The following is a 27,939-nucleotide window of genomic DNA, read 5'->3' as shown; positions in this document are numbered from 1 at the left end:
AAATGTTAAAAATTCCATAAGTTTTTTATATTATGTACCTAAAATTAGGCCTCCAATTTCCTAAACATTAGAAATAAAAAAAGATGAAAAGAATAGTAACTAGATATTTTACAATTTAAGCCTACATGGTAAACAGGAAATTTATTTACCTTTATTATTTTCAATTCTAACTTATCAAAAGGATATGTATAAGGAATATAAGTCTGCTATATCTAAGCAGGTTTACCTGCAAACATGGGAATATCTAATAATTAAATTATTTTAAATGTATCATTTAGTTTTTTGAAACCATTTAAACTATCTTGTACTCTAAAATTTTAAAGGGTTAAAATTTAAAACCAAAATCACTGAAAAGGACATTCACAGAAAGGTAGACAAGATGAAAAGGCAGAGGGCTATGTACCAGATGAAAGAACAAGATAGAACCCCAGAAAAACAACTAAATGAAATGGAGATAGGCAATCTTCCAGAAAAAGAATTCAGAATAATGATAGTGAAGATGATACAGGACATCGGAAAAAGAATGGAGGCAAAGATCGAGAAGCTGCAAGAAATGTTTAACAAAGACATAGAAGAATTAAAGGACAAACAGAGATGAACACTACAATAACTGAAATGAAAAACATACTCAAAGGAATCAATAGCAGAATAACTGAGGCAGAAGAACGGACAAGTGACCTGGAAGACAGAATGGTAGAATTCACTGCCGTGGAACAGAGTAAAGAAAAAGAATGAAAAGAAATGAAGACAGCCTAAGAGACCTGTAGGACAACATTAAACGCAACAACATTCACATTATAGGCGTCCCAGAAGGAGAAGAGAGAGAGAAAGGACTTGAGAAAACATTTGAAGAGATTATAGTCGAACACTTCCCTAACATGGGAAAGGAAATAGCCACCCAAATCCAGGAAGCGCAGAGAGTCCCATACAGGATAAACCCAAGGAGAAACACGCTGAGACACATGGTAATCAAATTGGCAAAAATTAAAGACAAAGAAAACTTACTGAAAACAGCAGGGGAAAAATGACAAATAACATATAAGGGAACTCCCATAAGGTTAACAGCTGATTTCTCAGCAGAAATTCTACAAGCCAGAAGGGAATGGCATGGTACACTTAAAGTGCTGAAAGGGAAGACCCTACAACCAAGATTACTCTACCCAGCAAGGATCTCATTCAGATTCGATGGAGAAATCAAAAGCTTTACAGACAAGCAAAAGCTAAGAGAATTCACCACCACCAAACCACCTCTACAACAAACGCTAAAGGAACTTCTCTAAGTGGGAAACACAAGAGAAGAAAAGGACCTACAAAAACAAACCCAAAACAATTAAGAAAAGGGTAACAGGAACATACATATTGATAATTACCTTAAATATGAATGGATTAAATGCTCCAACCAAAAGACACAGGCTGGCTGAATGGATACAAAAACAAGACCCATATATATGCTGCCTACAAGAGACCCACTTCAAGCTAGGGACACATACAGACTGAAAGTGAGGGGATGGAAAAAGATATCCCATGCAAAAGGAAATCAAAAGAAAGCTGGAGTAGCAATACTCATATCAGATAAAATAGGCTTTAAAATAAAGTGTTACAAGAGACAAAGAAGGACACAACATAATGATCAAGGGTTCAATCCAAGAAGAAGATATAACAATTATAAATATGTATGCACCCAACATAGGAGAACCTCAATACATAAGGCAACTGCTAACAGCTATAAAAGAGGAAATCGACAGTAACACAATAATAGTGGGGGACTTTAACACCTCACTTACACCAATGGACAGATCACCCAAAATGAAAATAAATAAGGAAACAGAAGCTTTAAATGACACAATAGACCAGATAGATTTAATTGATATTTATAGGACATTCCATCCAAAAACAGCAGATTGCACTTTCTTCTCAAGTGCACACGGAACATTCTCCAGGATAGATCCCATCTTGGGTCACAAATCAAGCCTCAGTAAACTTAAGAAAATTGAAATCAGGGCTTCCCTGGTGGCGCAGTGGTTGGGAGTCCGCCCGCCAATGCAGGGGACACGGGTTTGTGCCCCGGTCTGGGAAGATCCCACAGGCCGCAGAGCGGCTAGGCCCATGAGCCACAACTACTGAGCCTGTGCATCTGGAGCCTGTGCTCTGCAACGGGAGAGGCCGCAACAGTGAGAGGCCCGCGCACCACGATGAAGAGAGGCCCCCACTCGCCGCAACTGGAGAAAGCCCTCGCACAAAAACAAAGACCCAACACAGCCAAAAATAAATAAATAAATTTATTTAAAAAAGAAAACTGAAATCATATCAAGCATCTTTTCTGACCATAACGCTATGAGATTAGAAATCAATTACAGGGAAAAAACCGTAAAAAACACAAACACATGGAGGCTAAACAGTACGCTACTAAATAACCAAGAGATCACTGAAGAAATCAAAGAACAAATCAGAAAATACCTAGAGACAAATGACAATGAAAACACGACAATCCAAAACCCATGGGATGCAGCAAAAGCAGTTCTAAGAGGGAAGTTTATAGCTATACAAGCCTACCTCAAGAAACAAGAAAAATCTCAAATAAACAATCTAACATTACACCTAAAAGAACTAGAGAAAGAAGAACAAACAAAACCCAAAGTTAGCAGAAGGAAAGAAATCAAAAAGATCAGAGCAGAAATAAATGAAATAGAAACAAAGAAAACAATAGCAAAGATCAATAAAACTAAAAGCTGGTTCTTTGAGAAGATAAGCAAAATTGATAAACGTTTAGCCAGACTCATCAAGAAAAAGAGGGAGAGGACTGAAATCAATAAAAGTAGAAATGAAAAAGGAGAAGTTACAACAGACACCGCAGAAATACAAAGCATCCTAAGAGACTACTACAAGCAACTCTATGCCAATAAAATGGACAACCTGGAAGAAATGGACAAATTCTTAGAAAGGTATAACCTTCCAAGACGGAACCACGAAGAAACAGAAAATATGAACAGACCAATCACAAATAATGAAATTGAAACTGTGATTAAAAATCTTCCAACAAACAAAAGTCCAGGACCAGATGTCTTCACAGGTGAATTCTATCAAACCTTCAGAGAAAGCTAACACCCATCCTTCTCAAACTCTTCCAAAAAATTGCAGAGCAAGGAAAACTCTCAAACTCATTCTATGAGGCCACCATCACCCTGATACTAAAGCCAGATAAAGATACTACAAAAAAAAGAAAATTATGGACCAATATCACTGAAGAATATAGATGCAAAAATCCTCAACAAAATACTAGCAAACAAAATCACTGAAAAGTATATTCAAAAAGAAAAGTACATAAAATATTAGTCTCGGTTGGATATTTTTCAGTTGTTTTTCTGTCATCTGCTATGGGAGAGAACGAGCACTCATTTTTACAAAAATCTATAATAAAGTGCCAGAAAACAACTAATTTAAGGTTCTGTCAATTGAGCACAAACTCACAAATAACAAGAGAAATCCATGAAAAGTAAAAGTCAATAAAATAGTTTACTTAACCTAAGGAAGAGCATACAGTGAAATTTCAATTATCTGCTTTATATCTTAATGTCTTCTATAAACTACACCTATTTCCCCTGAAAATCTTTGGATTACATTATTCTCTTGCATCTAGGCTGCTAGTTGTTTTTCTCTGGGCACACAATCATTGCCTCTAGCTAGCCCTCTTTCCTAAAGACAGTGTCTTCACTTGGCAGCATCAAACTTCAGCATCAGAATCACCTAGAGGGGCTTCCCTGGTGGCTCAGTGGTTGAGAATCTGCCTGCCAATGCAGGGGACACGGGTTCGAACCCTGGTCTGGGAAGATCCCACATGCTGCGGAGCAACTAAGCCCGTGCGCCACAACTACTGAGCCTGCACTCTAGAGCCATGAGCCACAACTACTGAGCACACATGCCACAACTACTGAAGCCCACGCTCCTAGAGCCCGTGCTCCACAACAAGAGAAGCCACCACAATGAGAAGTCTGCATACCGCAATGAAGAATAGCCCCTGCTCACTGCAACTAGAGAAAGCCCGTGCACAGCAACGAAGACCCAATGCAGCCAAAAATAAATAAATAAATAAATAAATAAATAACATATAACATAACATAACATAACATAAGACAGAATAGCTCCTTACCAAGGAGCATTAAATAACTTTTTTAAAGATATAAACCCACAAGATCAAAGAGAACATACAGAGGCAACAGGGGTCAAGGGATGATAAATATTTGGAAGGTGGAAAAGAGATGAAGAAAGAGTACTAACTCAGCAGCTCAACAGATGAAGAAAGAGTACTACTAACTCAGCAGCTCAGAAACCTAAGTACCTGCAGAGGGAGTTCAATGAGAAGCTAGTAGATTTCCCCCAAAGCACCTTGAAAAGCTCAGAAATTAAGAGGTATGAGATACACAGATGGGGCAGGTGTGTCACAGGGCTTAAGACAGGGGGGAAGGTTAAAAGTATATGAAGTGTAGTCAAACCTACAGGAACCCACCTCTACTCCCTGAAATAAAACAACTACTTCTAACCCACCTCCCCAAGATCCTAGACACTTATCCTCTGAAGAAATGTAAACAGAGAGGTCTTGACTCAGAACGGCAGGAATAGTAGAGGGCAAGAATGAGGCGGTGACAAAAAGAACAAAATAAAACAGGATGACTAAGTGAAAGCTTTAAAAGGTAAGATCTATAATCTGCTTCCCTAGCCAGGTTCCATCTACCTCTGCAGCTAGGCTCTCTCTCCAAGGCAGATCATTAGAATACCATTTTCTAGAAAACTGAATAAACTCAGAGAAAAAAACTTAAATGCCATTTAAGTATGACATTCAGGGCTCTTTCAACAAAAAAACCATTTCACCTAAATCAGATCATCCTTCAGTGAAGGCCTGATCATCCTGTAGTGAAGCCTCCATGGCAGACAGCTAGTCTAGATATAGAGGACTTCCCACCAGTTTATGAGTGCCACACTCTTAAAAATGGTCCACCTTGACATTTGAGAAAAGGCTGCATCCAATAAGATAAAGAGACAAAAACATGAGGATTAAAAGGAACACAGGGGCTTCCCTGGTGGCGCAGTGGTTAAGAATCCGCCTGCCACTGCAGGGGACGTGGGTTCAAGCCCTGTTCCGGGAATATCCCACATGTCGTGGAGCAACTAAGCCCGTGCACCACAACTACTGAGCCTGCACTCTAGAGCCCGTGAGCCACAACTACTGAAGCCCGTGTGCCACAACTACTGAAGCCTGTGCACCTAGAGCCCATGCTCTGCAACAAGAGAAGCCACCGCAATGAGAAGCCCTCGCACAGCAATGAAGAGTAGCCCCTGCTTGCCGCAACTAGAGAAAGCCCGCACACAGCAATGAAGACCCAACGCAGCCAATAAATAAATAAATAAATAAATAAATAAATAAAATCCACCCACCCATTTATTCCATGCTTACCATGTAACGAAACTATGCTGGGGTGGACACAGCCCACCACAGACATAGTCCATTTTTTCACAGAGCTTATAATCTACATAAAATATTGTTTTTTTTAAGGAGTAGTTTTTTATATTCTTATAAATATAGCATAAGCCTTTATAACTTCTGAAGAAATGATTATAATCAGAGTTAAGATACATGTAGTAAACTATTCAACTGCAAGACATTTTGCATAATGATATGATATGTGTGATAAGATATGCTACAAAGGAAAAGTAATAGAAAATATAAATGAAAGAAATAACTTTAAAAAAATCTACCTCTAAAAAAAGGTCAATATTAATCAACACAATAACCAGATTCTACTTAAAAACAAATGAGAGACTGATGAAGAGCCATGAGGCTTATACAGATGATAAATCACTACACGGAAAACTGAAGAGCCTAAATAGTAATAAGAAATACAAATTATCACAGTTTTAAATATTAACAATTGGTAAAGCTGGGTGAAGATTTTTGTGTACTCTTTGTGGAACGTTCCTATAAGTTTGAATTTTTTTTTTAAGTTTTGTCCCATAAATTTTTAAAAAAGTTTTATCCCTGATGTATCCCATATATACCTGTTAAATTAAAAAGGTAAATTAAGTGATAAAACCCAATGTTCACAAGCAGATGAATTACAGATATATCTTTATATGGCTGGTGGCAATGCAAATTAGTTAAATTTCTTTTGCAAAAGGGAGCTGACAAAGCTACCCACATACTCTATGATTTGGCAATTTTGCTTTTAGATATACAAAACAGGAGAACACCAGCCCTTTCCTCCATACTGTCCAAAAAAAAAGTAATGTGCAAAGCTATTCAGATACACTTTAATTTTGCTTTTATTTATGTCATTTGAATTATTTCCTTCTAATTTCCCCTTCAATCCATTTCTCTACGTAGATGGAATCATGGTGCAAAATTTTATAGCTTACTTTTTGTCATGAAAACACTTTCTGTGTTATTACTGTCTTTATACCATCATTTTCATTGGGTTTATTATACAACTTCAAGTAAATTTACCATAACTTATTTAATCATTGTAGCAGATCTTGTGGAATGGCTATTCAAAACACACATTCCTAATCCCTTTTTCACCTAGCTTGTAACTTCCCACTATAAAATCTGGAAAGCCAAATGACTGCTTTCCTAGATTCTGTTATAGTCACGCATATCAAAGTAACCAATGAGATGTCTGCTGGGGATGGAAAGAAGGTACTTCTGGGGAAAGTTTATCATTCACTGATAAAGGAGACTCACTCCAAAACAAACAAACAAACAAAAAACCACAAACAAACCTTTTTGCTGCTTTTCACTGTGGTCTTGATGTCTCTAACTATAGCAATCTTGTAATCATAATGTAACAAGAAGGAAGACAATAAGCCCGCACACTGAGGGTGAAAGATGGCAGAGGAGAATAGAAAAAGTTTATGTCCTCACTGAGCAACTGTACCAGCTTATGTCAGACAAAAAGACTACCCACCACCAGACTTGTGAGAAACATGATCTTTATTTGTTATGTCACTGTTAACAGGGTTTACCTGCAGCCAAAAGCATTCCTAAATGATACTTGTTTCATTACAGTTTAACATTTATATTATAATTTTTCACTATTACAAAATAAATTGCCAATGATGATCTTCATGTATACACATTTTTAAGGCAATTTTTTGTTTACTTCTCTGGGATAGACTATGACAAATAGAATTACTAGGTCAAAGTATAACTGTTTCCTTATAGATACTAACCAGTTGACAATACAAACAACAATGTATGACAGTAAAGTTTAATACATCTTCCCTAGCATTGAGTGTTATCATTGATTTTAAAAATTCATAGACAGGGACTTCCCTGGTAGTGCAGTGGTTAGGAATCTGCCTGCCAGTGCAGGGGACATGGGTTTGAGCCCTGGTGCAGGAAGATCCCACATGCTGTGGAGCAACTAGGCCCGTGCACCACGACTACTGAGCCTGCGCGCTAGAGCCCGCAAGCTACAACTACTGAAGGCCACATGCCTAGAGCCCATGCTCCGCAACGAGAAGCCACCGCAATGAGAAGCCCACACACCGCAACAAAGAGTAGCCCCCGCTCACCGCAACTAGAGAAAGCCTGTGCGCAGCAACGACGACCTAACGCAGCAAGAAAGGAAGGAAGGAAGGAAGGAAGGAAGATTCATAGACAGAAAAGGGTACCTCATTGCTTTAATGTATATTTCTTTGATGATAATTATTAATATGGACCATTTTGCCACATGTTGTCATATGGACATTTTGCCATTGTCCTATAACAAAGCCATCCAAACTCATAAAGAGATCAGTTTGATAAGCTATATCTTATTTGCTTTTAAAAAATATTCTTCCTTATTAAAAATACTGTAAAATGGAAAAAAATTCAAACTTTATATAAAGATATACAGGAACAACCAACAGATCACTCCTTTACCCCCATTCTATTACCTAGAGATAACCAATGTGAACAGTTTGCTGAAGTCCCTTCTGAACTTTCTTGTAAGCAGAAGTAGAAAGATAAACAAAAATAACATCTGTTTTGGTTACACAATTACTAAAAATAAGTATAAGGACTTATACACATATTAAAATATATAAAATTAATAAATCGAACTTTTATTGAGCTCTTCCTATGTTATATTGTTCTGAATAAGGGTTTTATAACTCATTTCATTGTCACACAAACAAAAACAAAATAGTTAAAATAACTATGTACAAACCCATCATATTTAAAACATAAATGTGTACACTAACAGAGATCTGAAGAAAACATAGATGCTAGAGTTAAGTTTTTATTAAAACATTTTGCCTTATATGTAAATAATATACAAAGGCAATAAGGATATAATGAAAAGAGCTTATAAGGAAGGAGGGTAAGACTGAAATATAAGTTTATATGTTACTGATTTTACTGTTAAGGTGGGCATTCCATGTAGGTGGTAGGTAACACAAGGCTGGAGTTTCCAGACTAGAAATATATTTGGTAATCCTGGTTTTCATATACACACAAAACCATAACATTTCCCAAAACAATTAAAGTAGCTACAAGAGTGTGTGTGTGTATATATATTCCTTTTATTGATTTTTAAAAATGAGATCCAGAAAAGATGCCTTTTTAAAATTAAATCCATTACATAAAACAATGCCTGTTATTTTAAGTGATGTTCCTAATATAAATACAAATCCAACGACTTCATCTTAGCCTACTTTACAAGTATTAGATTTATTTAGCTTTAATAAATAAAACTATCATTCTGTTTCCTGTTAAAACTGTAACACTAATCTGAAAAATTACCAAAAATAAATGATAGGAAAAAAGAAAACTAACCCTACTTGTGACTACAGAGAGAAGATGATCTCAATAAATGAAGAGACGGACATTCCATGCTCCTACAAAGGATATAAACAATCAGTTTAGAGAAGAGGAAACCCAAAAGGCTAACAAATTTAGGAACAGATGCTTAATCTCAGTGATAACCAGAAAAATACAAATTAATATAAATAGGAGATATAACTTCACATTTATCAGACTAGCAAGAATTAGAACTCTAGATAATGCCAAGTGTTAACAGCAATGTGCGATCATGCACTGCTAGTGGAAACGTAGACAAGGGCAATCAGTCTGGAAACCAATCAGCAAATTACTTAAATTAAGTTTACATATACCCAACAAACCAGTAATTCCATTACCCATTAATATGTCACAGAAATTCTCAAACAGTTAAAAGTAATGGCTTTCATGTCCATAAAATATCACAGATGAATCGTTTTTAAAAGTAAGAGAAAATTATACAATTTGATTTTTGTAAATTAAAAAAATACATCAGTATATCAAAAGAAAAAATACTCCACAACCAGGCTTATGCCATTAGTAAGATAAGTGAGAAAAAATAACATATTATCTTAGGAGATGCAAAAAATCAATTAACAGAATTCATTATCTATTTCTGTTAACAACTAGAAAACTAAGAAGAAACTTCCTTAACATGCTAGATAGTAATTTTTATTTTTTATAAATTTATTTATTTATTTTTGGCTGCATTGGGTCTTCGTTGCTGCACGCGGGCTTTCTCTAATTGCAGTGAGCGGGGGCCACTCTGTTGCCGTGCGGGGGCTTCTCATTGCAGTGGCTCCTCTTGTTGCCGAGCACAGGCTCTAGGCGTGTGGGCTTCAGCAGTTGTGGCACACGGGCTCAGTAGTTGTGGCTCACAGGCTCTAGAACACAGGCTCACTAGTTGTGGAGCACAGGCTTAGCTGCTCTGTGGCATGTGGGATCTTCCCAGACCAGGGCTTGAACCCCTGTCCCCTGCGTTGGCAGGCGGACTCTCAACCACTGCGCCACCAGGGAAGCCCTAGATAGTAATTTTTAGAAACCACTAACAAATACCACACTTAACAGTTACACAGTTTCCATTTAATTTTTTTTTTAGGTTTTTTTTTTTAAAGGAACAAAAGGAGACTCTCCAGCACCACTATCATTATATAAAGTTCTGGGATTGATAACCAGTACTGGAAAAAAGGAGGAATAAATATTGGAAATAGTTACACTTGGCTTTTCTAGCTAAAATAACCAAACATTAGAAAGAATAAGGTATTTCTGCAAGGTAACTAGATGACTTTGCACACACAAGCACAGCTTTCCCACATATTGGAAATAACCAGTTAGAAATGTAATGGAAAAAGAATCCCTCTCACAAAAGTAATAAAACCTATAAGTTCTTAAGTTTATTCCTAGGTATTTTAAGTACAGGATATCTCTGCTTAAGGAAAGAGAGAAATCTTAGTTGGAAAAACTTAAAATGTAAAGATGCAATTATTGCCAAGGCAAATGCGAGTTCAATAAAAAACCCAACTGTGTGTGTTTACATGTGTATATACATAAAATTCTGGAGGGACACACATTAGATTGTCAGTAGAATTTATGTCTAAACAGATTTGTGACAAGGACTGGAGAGGAAGGAGTACTATCTACTTTTTATCTTTCTATGTATTTCTTGTGTTTTGAATATACAGCTATTCTTATTTTATTTATTTATTTTTAAAATTTTATTTATTTATTTATTTTTGGCTGCGTTGGGTCTTCGTTGCTGTGCGCGGGCTTTCTTTAGTTGTGGCGAGAGGGGGCTACTCTTCGTTGCGATGCGCGGGCTTCTCACTGTGGTGGCTTCTCTTGTTGCGGAGCACGGGCTCTAGGCACGCGGGCTTCAGTAGTCGTGGCTCACAGGCTCTAGAGCGCAGGCTCAGTAGTTGTGGCTCACGGGCTTAGTTGCTCCGCGGCATGTGGGATCTTCCCGGGCCAGGGCTCGAACCCGGGTTCCTTGCATTGGCAGGCGGATTCTTAACCACTGCGCCACCAGCCAGGGAAGTCCCTAGCTCTTCTTATTTTAAATAAATCACTTCTTCTGACAAAGATTCTCTCCTTGACAAAACTTTAGTCAGGCTCCTCTGAGTTCTCTCTTCTATTAGACCCAATCTTTGGATTTCCATGGCCATCTTTACGTTGCCCAATTTTATCAAGAATCTTACTAAATCAGTTTAGCAAGAACCCATCACCTTCAATATCTGATCAACCTCATTATCAATCAAATTCCTCATCCCCACCATCCCCTGGGTGATATCTGATCACCCTGGCCTGTCTTCAGCAAGAATCCTGTCAGGTCAGTTTAGTCAGAAACCCCCCTGATCCCTGATGTTCTTCTTAGTAATTTCCGTCCACCTACCGCCCCACCCTGCCCTGCAACACACATGCGCACACACACCCTCCTCATTGGCCACATATCCCACCTTTCCTTGTTGTACTCGGGATTGAGCCCAGTTCCACGTTAAGGTCTCTTTCCCTCTACCGCAATGGTTCCTGATTAAAATCTGCTTTTACCATTTTAACCACTGTCCAGCTCTGGTTTTCTTTAAAACTGCTAAATGTAAAATTTAGACAGTTTCTAAAAATAGAATCTAAATTTAACTCTGAATTCTAAATAAGGACTCAAATTGTTTCCTTTTGTAGAAAAATTAGTGGTTTCTAGTCAGTGATTCATGCTCTAAATCTCTTCTCTATTTCACGTTATAGCAAGTTTACAAAAACACTGCTTTAAAAAAAATCAATATAAGTAGATTCTTTAACTAGGGAAGTCAAGTTTTGTTAAAACAAGCTTTTATTAACAACTACCTGACTTTCAATTATCATAATACGTTAATTTTCTGATTTAAAAAAAACTAATATAAGGGACTTCCCTGGTGATCCAGTGGTTAAGACTCCGTGCTTCTACTGCAGGGGGCACGGGTTCAATCCCTGGTCAGGGAAATAAGATCCCACATGCTGCATGGCGTGGCCAAAAAACAAACAAACAACAACAACAAAACTAATATTAAAAAATTAGGTTAAAATATCAAGAGTAACAATCTTTACTCAGTCTGAAAAGCAAACAAAAGAGAATACAAAGTAGGGAAAATAGGGAAGACTCATAGACATATATAAAAAATATATGATATAAATTAAATCATTTAAGCTTTGAAGTATATTGAATCTAAAAGATCAATAAATTCCTGCTTTCACTTTTCAAAAAAGTCAGTGAACATAACTTAATTTTTCCTGATAACTCAGGGCCATACTATATATATCAATTATTGAACTGTATTGTACAAAACTTCAGTGTTCTCTGATGTGATGTGAAATTCCTACTCCTGGTTCTCTCACTAATCTGTGTAACTTATTATTTAACTGCTCTGAGCCTCAGTTCCATCAACCATAAAATGAAAGAGTTTAACATTCTTTACTTCTATAAAACCAAAGATGACATGTGTGAAAAAGAGAACTGAATAAGTACTGATCCCAAGATGATGAATATTCTTTTTAAAAAAGATTTCTATTTGCTTGCATTCTACTTATTTGCATCCTTTTCATGGGAGACTAATGGTATACAATTGAGTTAATGTTTTCCAAGGCAGTATTACTTTGGCTAATTTTTTAAAAATTTATTATTGAATCCAAGAAAACAGCCACCTTCCAAAAGATATCCTCATCCTACAGAATAATCATCCTCTTCTCTAAAGTTATCTGTATTTTGGTCAGCAGTAAGGCAGCAGGGGCAGGAAAGGGGGCTCTGCATTATTAGTCCAGGAGCTCCTTCCTGCAAATTTGAACTCAATTCTAACATCGTCATTATTAACATGTACTGTGATAGGTGCTAGAAAAAAAACTTTTTTTTTAATTGGGTACAGAGGAAGTTGCTAAAGCTCCAAGAGGAAAGGTACTGTCTCTGCTATTGACTGCTATATCCCCAAGCCCCAGAAGTCACTTGCATGTTGCAGATACCCAATAAATATCTGTTAAATTAAGTGAACAGATTCTTAAAAAGGAAACAGTATAAGGTAACACAGCCTTAAAAAGGAAACAGTATAAGGTAACAGCCTAAGTGCCAAATGACATAGCAAGTACAGTTGACTCTTGAACAACAGGGGGTTAGGGGCATCTCCCCTCCATATAGTCGAAAATCCTTGTATAGCTTATAGTTGGCCCTCCATACTGGCAGTTCCTGTATATCCGTGGTTCCTCAGCAGCGGATTCAGCCAACCTCGGATGGTGTAGTACTGTAGTATTTACTATTGAAAAAAATCTGCGTATAAGTGGACCTGCACAGTTCAAAGGCGTGTTGTTCAAGGATCAACTGTACTAAAAAAGGAACAACCACTAAAAACTAAGGGTATCTAAAAACTCTTCATGTGGGAAATGGGACTTAAGCTAAATCTGAATAAAAAACCCATAAATCTGAAAGAGTAATACAAACTATGAGGTGGTGGAAGGACATTCCAGAATGCAAACCCTTTTGAGCAATGGTTTCAAGAAAAAAAAAAAGAAAAAAGAAAAAGTAGACATGGCTTATGCGCAAAGCAAGATTACACTATTTTGGTTTGGAAAGACCAAATAGGTAGGAAATATAAACAGCCTAATTATAGAGAGATTTGAAATCTTCTACAGGAAAACATGAAAAATAAAAAAAGAATGTCTTGAACAAATCGATATTTTTAGAAGCTTGAGAGGCAATATTGTGCAGAATACCTTGGCCAAGGGAGAGACCAGAGGTAAAAAATCAGGACGGTCCCTTACTGCAGTCACCCAGATATGAGGTGATGAGGGTCTGAACCAGGGTAACAACAGTATTAGGAATTAAATAATTGAAAATGGATTTAGGGACTTCCCTGGCAGTCCAGTGGTTTAGATTCCAGGCTTCCACTGCAAGGGGCACGGGTTCGATCACTGGTCAGGGAACTAATATCCTGCATGCTGCGCAGCACAAACACAAAATAAATAAATAAATATTTTAATTAATTAATTAATTAATTAATTAATTAAATGGACTTAAAACTACACAGAGTTTATAAAATCAGATGTGCGGCTGGGAGAGTGAGGACAAGAGAGTACAATGTTCAGTGAAAGCTGAATCTAGGTTTTTAGACAAGGTAAACGAGAGGTTGGGTATGGGGAGGAAGGTCAAGTTGGTTTGGGAGAAGGATTTTAGAAAGTACGATTGAGTTTCAAGTGGTAAGTCACTCAGGTGAAGATTTTAGCAAGAAATTAGACATGTGGAATTGTAACTGTGTAAAGTACCAGGACTAACTAAAGATATAATTTTATGAGGCATCTAAATAAAAGCAATCAACTGGAGTAAGAGGACTTAAAGTGTAACTACTGACAGGAATTCCCTGGCGGTCCAGTGGTTAGGACACCACACTTTTACTGCCGAGGGTGTAAGTTCAATCCCTGGTCGGGGAACTAAGATCCCACAAGCCATGTGGCATGAAAAATAATAACAATAATAAAATAAAATAAAATTTTTTTTTATAGTGTAACTACTGGAAAAAAAGAGTATAATCTGGTGAACAATTATCTGACTGGAGAACGGGAAGCAAGATCATAAGAGACTGAGAAATGAATAACCCAAAAAAGAGAAAGAGAACAAAGAAGCTGAGAGAGAGAAAGATGAGATTAGTATAAAACTGAAGGGAGTAAATGTGGCCTGTACAGAGAAATGAAAGAGAATAAGGGATAGGGTGACCGTACTAATGGATAAGAACTAAGAAGGGGGTTCCTTTTGTTGTTACTACTGGTTGGTTGGTTTTTAAATAGGAAAAACTAAAATGGCATTGGCAAAGTGGATATTACCATAGGTATGATGGACTCAGGTCTACCTGAAGTTAAGTATCACTGCTTGATCATAAGCTCTGTGTGAGCTGGAACCATATCTGCCTGTTCTCCATGGTGTCTCCAAAGCATAGGAGGAATGCCAGGTATTCAATAAGTGCCTAGGGTTCCAACCAAAAACCTTGCAAGCAAAAGCATAATTTTTTTTTTTTAATCCACAACAAATTGTCCATGAGCTTTTGGCAACTTTGGTATTTTCATATTTTAGTCTTTTTGTGCTCATTCTCACTTAGTTGGCTAGCTACATGGATCCGAAAGGCTAAACTTTAATTTCTGATGAAAAGATGCAGGCTTAGTGATAAGGAAATCAGAACTTTTCATTCTGAATTCTGGATAACGGAGGCATTTCTATTTTATTATTTAAAGAAGCAGAGTTCAAAAACGTTTGAAATCACAACATATTGGTAATGCAACTACAACCAAAAAGAAAAGTAGAATGCAAAGTAATGATGACTAGATATTTTATTTAAAATTAGATTTATCTTCACAGAAGAACTATTCCATTTGTTATCTACTTAGAAGGAATAAGAACTGTGCATAAAATTTTAAGGTATGGGCTGTAGAAAAGAAGAAAAAATTGTCACATTATCCTGATGATTGTAAAGACTTCTTAGGACATGATGCCAAAGACACTTCCTGGCAGTCAGTGTTTAACACACAAAGGGAGAAGAAAACAAACCTACAGGCAAAACTACCAAAGCCCAAGCACCATTTGCTGCAGCTAACATCAGGCTGCAATTATGAAGCCAGTGGCATCCCTGAAAATGAGCTCTGTCAGAATTACGTGGCAGGGCTCAGGCAATGCTCTAAACAGCAGAATTCAGACACAACTTGCTCTATAAGGCTCCTTCCAGTGGAAGTCATAGCTAGCAGCAAGAGACAGATACACTGTTCCTCTATATACCAACATAAAGATGCAGAACCAGTGGATATGGAGGGCTTACCGTACTATACCATTTTATATGAGGGACTTGAGCACGTGCGGATTTTGGTATCCATGGGGGTGGGGTCCTGGAACCAACGCTTTGCAGACACCAAGGGACAACCATTGTACACTACAGTGACAAACACTGTAAATATCAAAGAAGTGTAGGACACAAGACTTGCCCTTAAGGACACAATTTAGCTGGGAGACAAGGTATACATATAGAGACACATATTTAATACATATTCATGTAACAATGTAACCTAATACATGATTCATTCAAGAACCATATATTAAGCAACTGCTATATGCAAGTCATTCGGCTGAACCTTAGGGAAATAAGAACACCCTTAAGGTGACTCACAATCTAGTGAGGAAACAAATATGCAAAGTATGATAGGTGGTATAATCAAGATACAGTAGAAGTTCTCACCACTAATCCTCTCTTAACCAACCCTATGGATTAACCAGTATTCTCTAGCCCCTTTGTAAAACACTGCCCAAAGCCCAAGGTATATTAAACATTCAAAGCTAGAGTATGGTATTCTCTGTAGTTTACTCATACATGTTGGTTGACCAAGAGTCAACTAGATTTCCTCCCAAACCTGTTTACGTCAGCTGCACTTGTTACTTTGATTAGATAATTCAATTAAACATTAAATAAACCAACAAAATATGGGTATGAAGACAAAGACTATGTTGAATGCTTCAGAAAGACAAGACAGTAAAGGAGACACCCTAAAAAATATTGCTGTCAAATTAGATGTGGGGGAAACAACTGTAAAAGACCGGAGAAAGGTCATTAAAAATCTACGGTTTTACACTCACTGTGCTTTGCTCAAGGAAAACCAAAACCAGAAATCATTAACAATACATTATAATTGTAGCTTATTCAAGAATGACAACACAGAACTCCGATAGGCATTCTAGCAAACAACAGTGAAGGGTCAGTGGGCCTGGTCTTATGCTGGCAAATGACCGTATGTTTAAATATTTTTAACTTAAATTATTTCAAGTGTCATTTTAACCATCTTTTCGGATTTACTGACCAACCAGTCTGGATGGTATTGGATAACAAAGCTTCTTTCTTATATATACAAACTGTTAGGGGAGCATGAAGCTTCACTGTGTCTGGAGATCAGAGAGGTTTCCCAAAGTAAAATGAATGTTGGAAGATGATTAGAAATTCACCAGACAAGGGAGAGGAAAATATCCAGGCCTGTACGCTGACTCAGAAGCATGAGAGAACAAGAAAAATGTCAAAATATTTCCTTCTACTTACTATGCCCAGGCCCATCACTCAAACTTTTCTCATGGCAAATTATTTAACCTCTCTTCTCATCTATGAATTAGGGAATAATTATGAATACCTACCACATACAGTTTTGCAAGGATTAAAAAAGATGATAGGGACTTCCTTGGTGGCGCAGTGGTTGAGAATCCGCCTGCCAATGCAGGGAACACGGGTTCGAGCCCTGATCCGGAAAGATCCCACATGCTGTGGAGCAACTAAGCCTGTGCGCCACAACTACTGAGCCTGCGCTCTAGAGCCGGCAAGCCACAACTGCTGAGCCCACGTGCCACAACTACTGAAGTCCGCGTGCCTAGAGCCCGTGCTCCACAAGAGAAGCCACCGCAATGAGAAGCCCGCGCACCACAAAGAAGAGTAGCCCCCGCTCACCTCAACTAGAGAAAGCCCGTACACAGCAACAAAGACCCAATGCAGTCATAAATAAATTAACTAATTAATTAAAAAAAAAAACAAAGATTATACACGTAAAGTGTTTAGCACTGTACCTGGCACATGGCAAGTGCTGAGTAAATAAAACTATTATTATTTTTGGAGGGTAAAGAAGAAACGAAAGAGAGAAAACAACAGATAAAGTATGGGTTCTATTACTGGGACCAGGGCACCATCTTCCCTGACTGACTGCTTTTTCAAGTTCAGTAAGTATGCTGACCCAGATCCCCAGGCTCCTCCTATTCCCTCCTTTTAGCTTGATAGGAATCCACATTCCTCAGGAGCAGGTTTTAGTTGTGCCTATCATTTAGGCTCCTTAGCTCACTGCTTAACTTTCTCATTTAGGAGGTATAAACAAAAAAACTGAGAACAAGTCCCAGACTGGGCTGTAATTTTCCATCAGGTGAAACTGGTATCACCCTTGTGGAATTTGACATCGAGTTTATTTCTCCTAACTAGATATGCTGGTACTGGATCCAATTTCTGTCACATGTAAATGAGTGCTAATAAAACCTGTGTGTACAGTGATGAAACACTCCCCACCCCCCACCCGCCCCGCCCTTTCCTTGGATCCCTGTAGTGCAGTTATGCCGAGAACCTATTCACCACACCCAAAATACCTATTCCACCCAACCTTACTCAATATATCCCAGAGCTCACCTGAATTCCAGAGCTTCTGCTCCCTTATTTTTCTCCCTATCTTATCTCCAGAACAAAATACCTACTCATTTTCCTTTGGCCATACTGCTTCTAACTAACTCTATGACAAATTTTCCTTCTTATGTAACAGTATTTTCTAATATCCCATCATCTTGTTCAGATAGGGTATTTTTATAATAAAGGTTAAACAGCATTAAAGTCTGCCAAAGAAGGTGATTTTTATTTCCTCAAATACCTTACTGCATAAGAGCAAATACATGATTGACATATTACTCTTTTCAAATATAGCATATGTAAAGTAGGTGAGCTAAGAATAACCTAATAACTAAAGCACTACACAAAATTTGATATCTGATCAATAAACACAAATTATATTAATAAATATATACAGAACTTAATCAGGCTATTCTCAGAGCAAGCTGCAAAAGTCCCAAATTTGCAGACATTTTTTAAAAAGAAATAAACATTTTATTTCAATATTCACTACACAAAAATAAATAAAAGTATTAAAAGAAACTAGAGTGATACATTATTAAACACATTTGAGGAACATAAATTGTTGAAGACTCTTCCTAAGCCCCTTACAATACAATTGTTTCATTAAATTATTTTACCTGAAGAAAAGCTTGAAATAAATAAGAATTTTCTTTAAATTATGACAGCTATTCAAAGCATACCTAAACACTTAAGCCATGAACTAGTTTAAGTGATCCATTCGGCATAGTAGCTGCTTACATTCTCTTCACCCTATTAGTAGTGATTTCAGGTAAATATTATAATTCTCTTGTCTACTTCAGATCAGAAGCAGTCATTCAGGGTGAGGGATCAATAAAAGGAGACAATGTGGTATGGAGAACAATGGCCTGGCCTGAGTACTGGGACTCCTGAGTTCTAACCTAAATCTACACCAACTCACAGAATGATCTAAGACAATTCACTTCCTCTCTCTGGCTCTAAATGATAAAACAAGGGATGAGACTGCTTAAGTTCTAAGGTCCCTCAGGAGGTAAAAATATGATTAGTGTCTATCCCTGTCAGCCTTAAAATTCTACAATAGTAAGTGCTAAAATGAAGACTATAGAAAATACATCCATTAGGAATTAAGAACAGGTGAATGTGTGCAGTGCAGTTTCTGCCTCCTGTCTGCCTATGTTCCCCTCAACCCCTCTGCTCCTTTCCCTGTCTGTTCTTTTCTTCTACCCCCTTTTCAACTTCTCTTTCTTGCCTCAGGTTTCTCTCCCAAACTACAATTTTCCTCTATTATATCTCCAGTCTGCAATGCCTACAAGTTATTACCACCTACTACTGCCATCTCTGGGCTGCTCCCTGCTTTCACTACTGTCAATTTATTGTCCGTAAATCACTACTAATAGGGCAAAGAGAATGTAAGCAGCTACTACGCCAAATGGATTGCTGAAACTAGTTCATGGCTTCTAAAACATGATTGAAATAAATAATACAATCAAATGCATTCTGTCCCTAGAAATTTCAACCAAGAAGAGCAAACCATTTATTGGACACCTATTATGGGTTATGTACTGTGCATATTTTATCTTTTAAAAACCTTACAACTACTCTGCTTGATGGGTATGTTATCTACGATTTACAAATAAAAGTGAGGTCCAGGGAATTCCCTGGTGGTCCAGTGGTTAGGACTCCGCGCTTTCACTGCCGAGGGCCCAGGTTCAATCCCTGGTCAGGAACTAAGATCCCGCAAGCAGCGTGACCAAAAAATAAATAAATAAAAATTTTAAAAGTAAAATAAAATAAATAAAAATGAGGTCCAGAAAAATTATAAATCAGAAGTTATGGAGCTGTCTGACTAGAAGGCCCACACTTTCCACTGTCAAATTATGATGGTCAATAAATTGTTTTATCAAAATGGCGACCAAAGCAAGAAACTCCAAAGATCCCAAGGGCAATTTTATTTCTAATGGCCCAGAATTAAAACTTTCATAAATCAAAAAGTATAAAAAAAAAAAAAAGTGTAGCTTACATCAAGTACATAGTAGGCTGACAAAGGGAAACCAGTCCCAATTATTTGGACTTTCAAACATCTTTCAAAGGCTGATTAGTAAAGGGGTTTGTTTTAAATTCTGCCTAAATTACCAAGATTTTGGAGAAAAGTTGTAAGTATCCTCCTACCAATACAAAGAAAAGTAATTTAGATAGTAAATAATATTTAGGGCTAAATAGGCACATCTCTTGATAAAGAAATGCTATCAATGATATTTCTCCCCAAATAATTATTGGGGCCATTTTTATTTGTCAGTTTTTGAAAGTAATATAAGAGAATTTAGTTTCTAGTAACGATGCCGTGAAACAACTCTCCTACTGAAAACAGCTAAAAATTCTAGATAAAATATTTCCACAATCATCTTAAAAAGCAAAGCTGGTAAGAAAGTAAGGAATTATTTGACCAAAATTGAAGGGAAAATGGGAACCCATGAGGTAAGGGAACAAAAGCCACTTTTGCCCTTTGGTGATGACCAATCAGAACAAATCCGAGCTTCAGTTTTGACAGCTTTGCAGGACCCAAAAGGCAAAATGCAAAGACCAGAACCATCCAGAGTATAGAGTCTAATAGGAAATATACATTTAGCTAAGGCCCTAAAGGGCCTATACCCTCAAGGCAAAGGTGAAGCAGAAGTATATTGGCCCACAAAAGTATTTACAACCAAAATAGGCATCAACTATTTGGGTGGTCCAAAACTTCAAGCAACAAATTTGCTTTAAAGTGGTTCAGTCTAGGTAATGCCTCTAGAAACCCACCAGAAACAAAGGCAAAAACTTTCTGAAGAATACCTTTATTTGAGACCTGATTTAGTCCTACACTTTTTCAAGGACAGTGAGCAGCACACAGATATCTATGCATACAAAGAAACAAGTCATCACGAGCAGGAGCCAGCAAAGACAACAGACCACAGAAAGGGACCTCCAAGACCTCACATATAGGAAGAAGAGAGACACCAACTTTGAAATAACCGGGGGCTTCCCTGGTGGCACAGTGGTTAAGAATCTGCCTGCCAATGCAGGGGACACGGGTTCCAGCCCTGGTCCCGGAAGATCCCACATGCCGTGGAGCAACTAAGCCCGTGCGCCACAGCTACTGAGCCTGAGCTCTAGAGCCTGCGAGCCACAACTACTGAAGCCCGTGCACCTAGAGCCTGTGCTCCGCAACAAGAGAAGCCACCGCAATGAGAAGCCCATGCACCACAACAAAGAGTAGCCCCCGCTCGCTGCAACTAGAGAAAGCCCGCATGCAGCAACGAAGACCCAATGCAGCCAAAGATAAATAAATAAATTAATTAATTAAAAACAAAGAAAAAGAAATAACTATACTTACTAGGTTTAAAGAATAAAAGATGACCCTGAAAATATCTTCAGGGAATAGGAAGCTGCTAAGAAAAGATGCAGCAGATTTATAAATGGAACCCAGGGCTTCCCTGGTGGCGCAGTGGTTAAGAATCCACCTGCCAACACAGGGGACACGGGTTCGAGCCCTGGTCCGGGAAGATGCCACATGCCATGGAGCAACTAAGCCCGTGTGCCACAACTACTGAGTCTGTGCTCTGGAGCCCGTGAGCCACAACTGCTGAAGCCCACGAGCCACAACTACTGAAGCCCACGTGCCTGGAGCCCGTGCTCCGCAACGAGAGAGGCCACCGCAATGAGAAGCCCACGCACCGCAACGAAGAGTAACCCCCGCTCGCCGCAACTAGAGAAGGCCCGCGCGCAGCAACGAAGACCCAACACAGCCAAAAATAAATAAATAAATAAATTAATTAATTAATTAATAAAAATAAATGGAACCCAAACTGAAGTTCAACAATAACCAAAATCACAAACTCACTGGATGACCTTAAAAGACTAGATACAACTGTAGAGAAAATTAATGGACTGGATGATAAATCAGAATAAATTATCTGGAATAAAGCATGTAGTGATAAAAAAAAATGGGAAATATAGAGCAGATAAAGAAGGCCTAAGATACGTGTAATCAGAGACCCAAAAGGAAAAGAAAAGAGAATAAGATAGAGGAGAAATCTAAAGAGATAATGACCAAGAATTCTGCAGAACTAATGAGATGTCAATCTAGAGATTCAAGCCTAACAAAGTCCCAAATAAAATAAAAGGAAATCTATACCTTGACACATCATAATGACACTACAGAGCACCAAAGTCAAGAGGAAATCTTAAATGTAGCTAATAAAATAAGCTAGAGAACGGTATATAGAACACAGTAAAATCTCCATGTTTGTTGTTTTAAAATAAAAAGGGAAATGATAAGTCACATTAGTGTGACTCTGATTAACTGAGAAGGTTGTAAGCATCAAGGAAGATAATGTATTTGAGAAGTTTTTTAAAAACCATAAAGGTATCTGGAGATTTAAGTGACAGGGCTTGTATGAAACCTGTTTCATTCTTGGTCATTTAACCCCTCTCTGGGTGTTACCCCTAAAAGAAAGAAAGTTGTAGGTGATTACTTCCAAAGTTTATTCCAGCTCAAAGATTTTACCCCTAAAAGAAAGTTGTAGGTGATTACTTCCAAAGTTTATTCCAGCTCAAAGATTACTACATCATTATATCTCTCATTCAGCAGGAGGTGATTCAAACTATAATATTCTACTGCCTAAAAATGCTAGGTACCATCAGAAAGAATAATAGAAAAATAACAGAAATTATATCCCAAATTATATAAAAAGTCATCCATATCTGGCATACAAACACAAGTGTTGAAATCACCAACATACGTAATAACAGAAAAGGACAACTAAAGCAATGGTTCTCAATCCTTGCTGTATATTAGAGCCACCAGGAAACTCAAAAGAATACTAATGCCATGGACGCTAATTCTTATCTGATTTAAATGATCTGGGGTACAGGCCAGGAAATGAATATTTTTTAAAGTTTCCCAGATTATTCTAAGATTGCAGCTAAAGTTGAAAAACACTGAACTAAAGTGACAAATAGTAGGATATGTTTTAAAAGAGTAAAACCTCTATAATCTTTCCAAAATATATTTAAAGATTATAAATTGTCAAGAATATGAATAGAATGAAAAACGAACCTGTTTACAAAATTATACCATACCACAATGGGGTTCACCTGTTCCAAGTTAAAAGGAAGTGGTTTAAAAAGGCCAAATAATACCAAAGATTAGTTTTATAGAGTGGTTGGCAAATGTATATAATTTGTTATCCAAAAGGTCATGCAAGGTTAAGACAAACATATTCAGAGAAATTTATATGTTCCAAACAACAGACACATAGTGGATTATAAAGAAAAGCAAGAACATTTCAAGTATACAGTCAATGTTTTGAGGCTGACCGACTGACAGATGAGACGAGAGGGGGCCGAAGGGCCGGGTCGGGGCATCCGTCCCAGCCCAGCCCTGTGAGTGAACCCCGCCTGTTATGTGCTCTGGAGGGAGCTCACATCCAGCCTGGGCGCCCAGCTCACGTGACAGACGGGTCACACTGCTGGCCACCCCCTCTCTCTCGGCAAGTCCCCTTGGGGAACAGAAAGATGGGCTGTGACCACCCACCAGGCCAGGAGCGAGGTGGCCGGCTGCCCCGGGAGTCCGCTCCTCCCAGGAACCCTGCCTCTGCTCCCCTGAGCCCCGGGGCGGCCCGCCTCGGGCCTGCCTTTCCTGGCCTGAGGGTCCCCGTGGCCTCTCCTGGGCTCCTGGACACTGAGTCCCACCTGGATCCCACCTGACGGTGCCTCAGGAGGGGACAGGATACCGCAGGGTGGCCCCCACTACCTCCCGCCTTCCCTCACCGTGTCCCCCCTCACAGTGGCCCTGATGCTACCTGTCTCAGTGCTCCGAGGGCAGCGGGCAGAGAGACTGATTGCTATGGAATGGCAATAATTCACTCCTCCATAAATGTCCCTGAGTGCCACGATCAGACCCAGAGTATTAGACTGCATGGTCCCAGGATGACACTTACATGCTCTAGCCTTAGAAGATTTATGACTGAAGATTCTGCTTTTCTCTGGGGATAAGGAGACAAATTGGAGTACAAATTTAACATCATGCACTTGCTACCATTTATTTATTCGGCACTTACTTTGTGTTATGTACCAGACCTCTGCTAGATATTTTAAAATATCTCATTTAATTCTCACAAGGTAGTTTATCAGCCTCACCTTACAAATGAGGACACTAAGGTCCTGAGAGGTCAGAATTATGGTAAACATATATTTTTAGCATGAAATAAAATAGTAGGTTTTAAAGCAAAGATTTAAATCCAGGTCTATGCCATGTTGCCTTTCACTGTAATTGTAAATAATAGTTATAATAATAACAAAAAATAAACTGTCATTTTAAGTGCTTATTTTGTCCATTTAAATGCTCAGTAAACCTTCACAATAGTTCTATGAAGCTGCTCAGTCAAAATAATTGAGTCATAATTGACTCCCCTTTTTCTCAAATCTCACAACCTATCCTTCGGCATATCTTGCTAGTTCTACCTCCAAAAATGTATTCAGGATCCATTATATTTTGAATATGTATCACATGTGAACATTATTCACTTAACGCATCACTATTACCCTAGTTCATCTCTGGCTTGGATTATTAAAATAGCCTCCTAACTAGACTGATTTATCTCCCCTTTCTCCCCTCCAAGTCTATTCTGGATCCTTGCAAAGGGTTCCATTTAAAGATGGTGGCACTCTTTTGCTCAAAACATTTCAACAGTTGCCCATCTTGTTGAGGTAAAAATAAAGTCCTTACAATGAGCAAGACCCAGTATCTCTGACATCATTTCTTCCGTTCTCCTCCTCCACTCCAGCCACACTTGCCTAATTACTCTGCAAACATTCCGAGCATGTTTCCCCTTCCCCCTACTGTTCCCTCTGCCTAGAACACTCTTTCCACAGATGTCACCTTTTCAGGTCTTTGTTTAAATAGCACCTTATCAATAGTAAAGCCTTTCTTCCCCACTCCACCCTCTCAAGCGCTCCATATCCTCCTTACCCTACCTTATCATGGCACTTATTACCACCTAACGTTTGATGAATGTATTCATTTATTGCTGCCCGTCTTCCCCCACGATTTAAGCTTCATGCAGGTAGGATCTGTTTTAATCGTTATCGTTTCTCCAGTGCCTTAGAACAGGACTTGGTATGAAGTAGGTACTTGAAAACATTTGTTGAATGAAAATATGAACCAATAATGCCAAAACCTAGACTCATAAACATTCCAGTACAGAGCCTCCAGACCATATGCCCTAATACTCAATCATATCACCTTTTTTCATGCAATTCAGCATTTCCAGGTAGACAGCAGAGCCTCCCCTACCACACACAAACTTCTAAATCTAGGGACAATACCTTCTATTTTTTACTTACATGCTTCTTTCCCAGAAGTCAGTAATTTTCAAATACTGAGCCTTAGGTTCTCATTACTTCATAAATTCTTTCTTCCTGCTAATCTCCCCATTCACTACTAGCCCTCCTCTCTTATGCTAGCCTAAGAAAATTTAAACCCCCAAATGATAAACTCTGATTCTACTGCATTTTGTTTGTTCTATCACTCCAATTAGACTGTTTCTTTGAAATCATCTAGCACAATGTCTCATACACAGAAAATTCTCTCAAATGTTATGATTTGTATTCTATCTCCAATTCCTTTCACAAATATAAAGCTCAATAATAACCTTAACCATTCTTTTCCCATGAATTACCTATTCTCATATGAATGGTGGTGGTGAGGCAGGAGGGGGATTGCCAAAAGTAAAAAGAATTTTATATTAACCTAGATGGGCAAGGGGGCAAAAAATGACCAATACGTTTTTGGCACAATGTGGCCAGTTCCTTGCTCCCAAGATCTGAAGGAAGGAGGAAGTGGTGCCGGCAGGCCAGGGAGATGAGAGCTTGGACTGCCTTTCACAACTCTGCCCTGGCAACTTGAAAGAGCAGGACTGACAGGTTCCTGAAGGGACAAATTAGACCTAATCTTAAAGGTATTTTTGTTGACTCTGGTGTTAACGACTTAAGCAGAGATTTGAAAATAAAAGGAGAATACCAACTGATCCAAATTTCATCATCATTCATTCAATTCTTATTTCCTACTGTTTTTCTAGAAAAATTCCAATGGGAAAAGAAAAATAAAGGATATGGTCAAATTTAATGTTGATGTAAAGAAATGATTTTTAAAATATATTTTCAATTATGCTAATAAGAGGGTCAAAGACCACAGATTCCTGTGAACTCTCTCCTTCCAAAATACATACTGTTCTGTTTAAAAACTATGGCACATTTTCTAAGTTTCTCCATGGATGCTTAATTTAACTGGAGCACAAACCAAAAGATACTGTAAAAATGTAGTGCCCTTAATATGATGAGCACCAATGGGAAACCTACCAGAAGTTTAAGATTTGCGATAAATAACCTGGTAAGTAGTATGTGTATGTGTGTATACATTGGGGGAAGGGGTAGAGGGGGCATAACTAAAGAGTAACTATAGTTACAGGTAAATTGAAAAGTTAAATATGGGGGTGGGGGGAGAGGAGTTGAGCTAGGTTGGAAATTCTCAAATTTCCCAGGTAAGGAGGTAAGAATTGTTGTTTGTTTTTGAACAAAGTACTGTGATTTATCTTACATTCCCTAAACTGGATAAGAAATTAAAATTTAAACAGCTACATACAAAAATCATTATCCACAACTGTACAACATTAAAGTTAAAGCCTGCCTTTAATACTTCCATTAAGTCTGAAATCCACAAGCTCACTTATGGAATGCATTGCTAGTTCATTATGAGAAAAATTACATATTTTTCCCTGACCACTCCATCTAAAACAGTTGCCCCTATCACACTCTACACTTGTACCTTGATTTATTTTTCCCATAGCAGCTGCACTGTGGATCAGTATACTATATAGTTGCATTTGCTGACTGCCTCCCGACTAAAACATAAGGTCTATGAGGGCAGAAGCTTTGCCTGTTTTGTTAATCCCAGGGCCTAGAGGCACAGTATAAGCACTCAATAAATATGCTGAATAAATGATGGAAGTGAAGTTCAAAGAGGTTAAAGGATTTCCTCAAGGTCACAGAGCTGCCAGCAACCACAGCTTGTATTATGACCCTTTCTGCTTGCTCCTTCCACGACCACTTCCACTCCACCAAAGCAGCCCGTTCCAGCACATGATTCTATTTCTCCTTTTCATTTTTTTAAGTGCCAAAGAAAATACATGCTACCCAAAACGGTGACACCGTGGGTAGCATTTTAACTTCAAGTGTTTCACCAACCAAAACTACACTCAGATTTCATAAGCATACAGTATTAGCCAGTAAAACAGAAAGGCACAGCCACTCAGAGTTCTTTAAGTTCTTTGTGAAATTGGTGTATGCCTTGGAAGTGCCTTGGAAGTTTTAAGAACAACCACTGAAACCTACTTACCAATTCAGATATGGCCTGCAAAATATCAGCCTCACTTTCATTCTTCTAAGAGCCCACAATAGCTTCCTCCCTGGATATACTGGGCTGGCCAAAAAGTTTGTTCGGTTTTCAGTAAAACTAAGACATACATTTTTCATTTTCACTAAGAACTTTATTGAACAACGTATTCATTAACCGAACGAACCTTCCGGCCAACCCAATACTTTACCTTGCAGATTATGAAAGGAAATGTAATCAACTTTAAAGCCCCTTTTAGTTCCTTTTAAATTACAAGTCAATCTCACAAAACCTTGAACAGAAAATTAACCCTTAGGAAGTTTCAGATTCTGAGAACTGAAAACCATCCCTGAACCATCATCTGACTGTGATCATCTAGGTCCTTCATTCAAAATCCACGAATCTGAAACAACTAAAAGAAACGCGGGAGGGGGTGAGGGAAAAGGAAGAGAAGAAACATTTACACATATAAAAAGGGAGCTGACATTCCTAGTAACACTTTGGCCCAAGAGCAGCTTCTTGCCTAA

The 27,939-nt window shown here is 38.2% G+C and overlaps 1 protein-coding gene and 1 long non-coding RNA gene across 5 annotated transcripts in view; one reads left to right on the top strand and one right to left on the bottom strand.

Moving 5' to 3' along the window:
* Positions 1 to 27,939, bottom strand: part of STRN (striatin) — a 116,089-nt gene that overhangs the window by 87,244 nt on the left and 906 nt on the right. The gene's annotated exons all lie outside the window — the stretch shown is intronic.
* Positions 1,492 to 27,823, top strand: LOC309644284. The gene is made up of 3 exons (XR_014254348.1): positions 1,492 to 4,245; positions 4,280 to 22,485; positions 22,545 to 27,823. It is a non-coding gene; the product is annotated as an uncharacterized lncRNA (long non-coding RNA).

Source organism: Balaenoptera physalus (assembly GCF_965194825.1).
Source record: "Balaenoptera physalus genome assembly, chromosome: 15".
Lineage (NCBI taxonomy): Eukaryota > Metazoa > Chordata > Mammalia > Artiodactyla > Balaenopteridae > Balaenoptera > Balaenoptera physalus.
The sequence above is the reverse complement of the archived record's forward strand: the minus strand, read 5'-3'. Positions and strand labels throughout refer to the sequence as shown.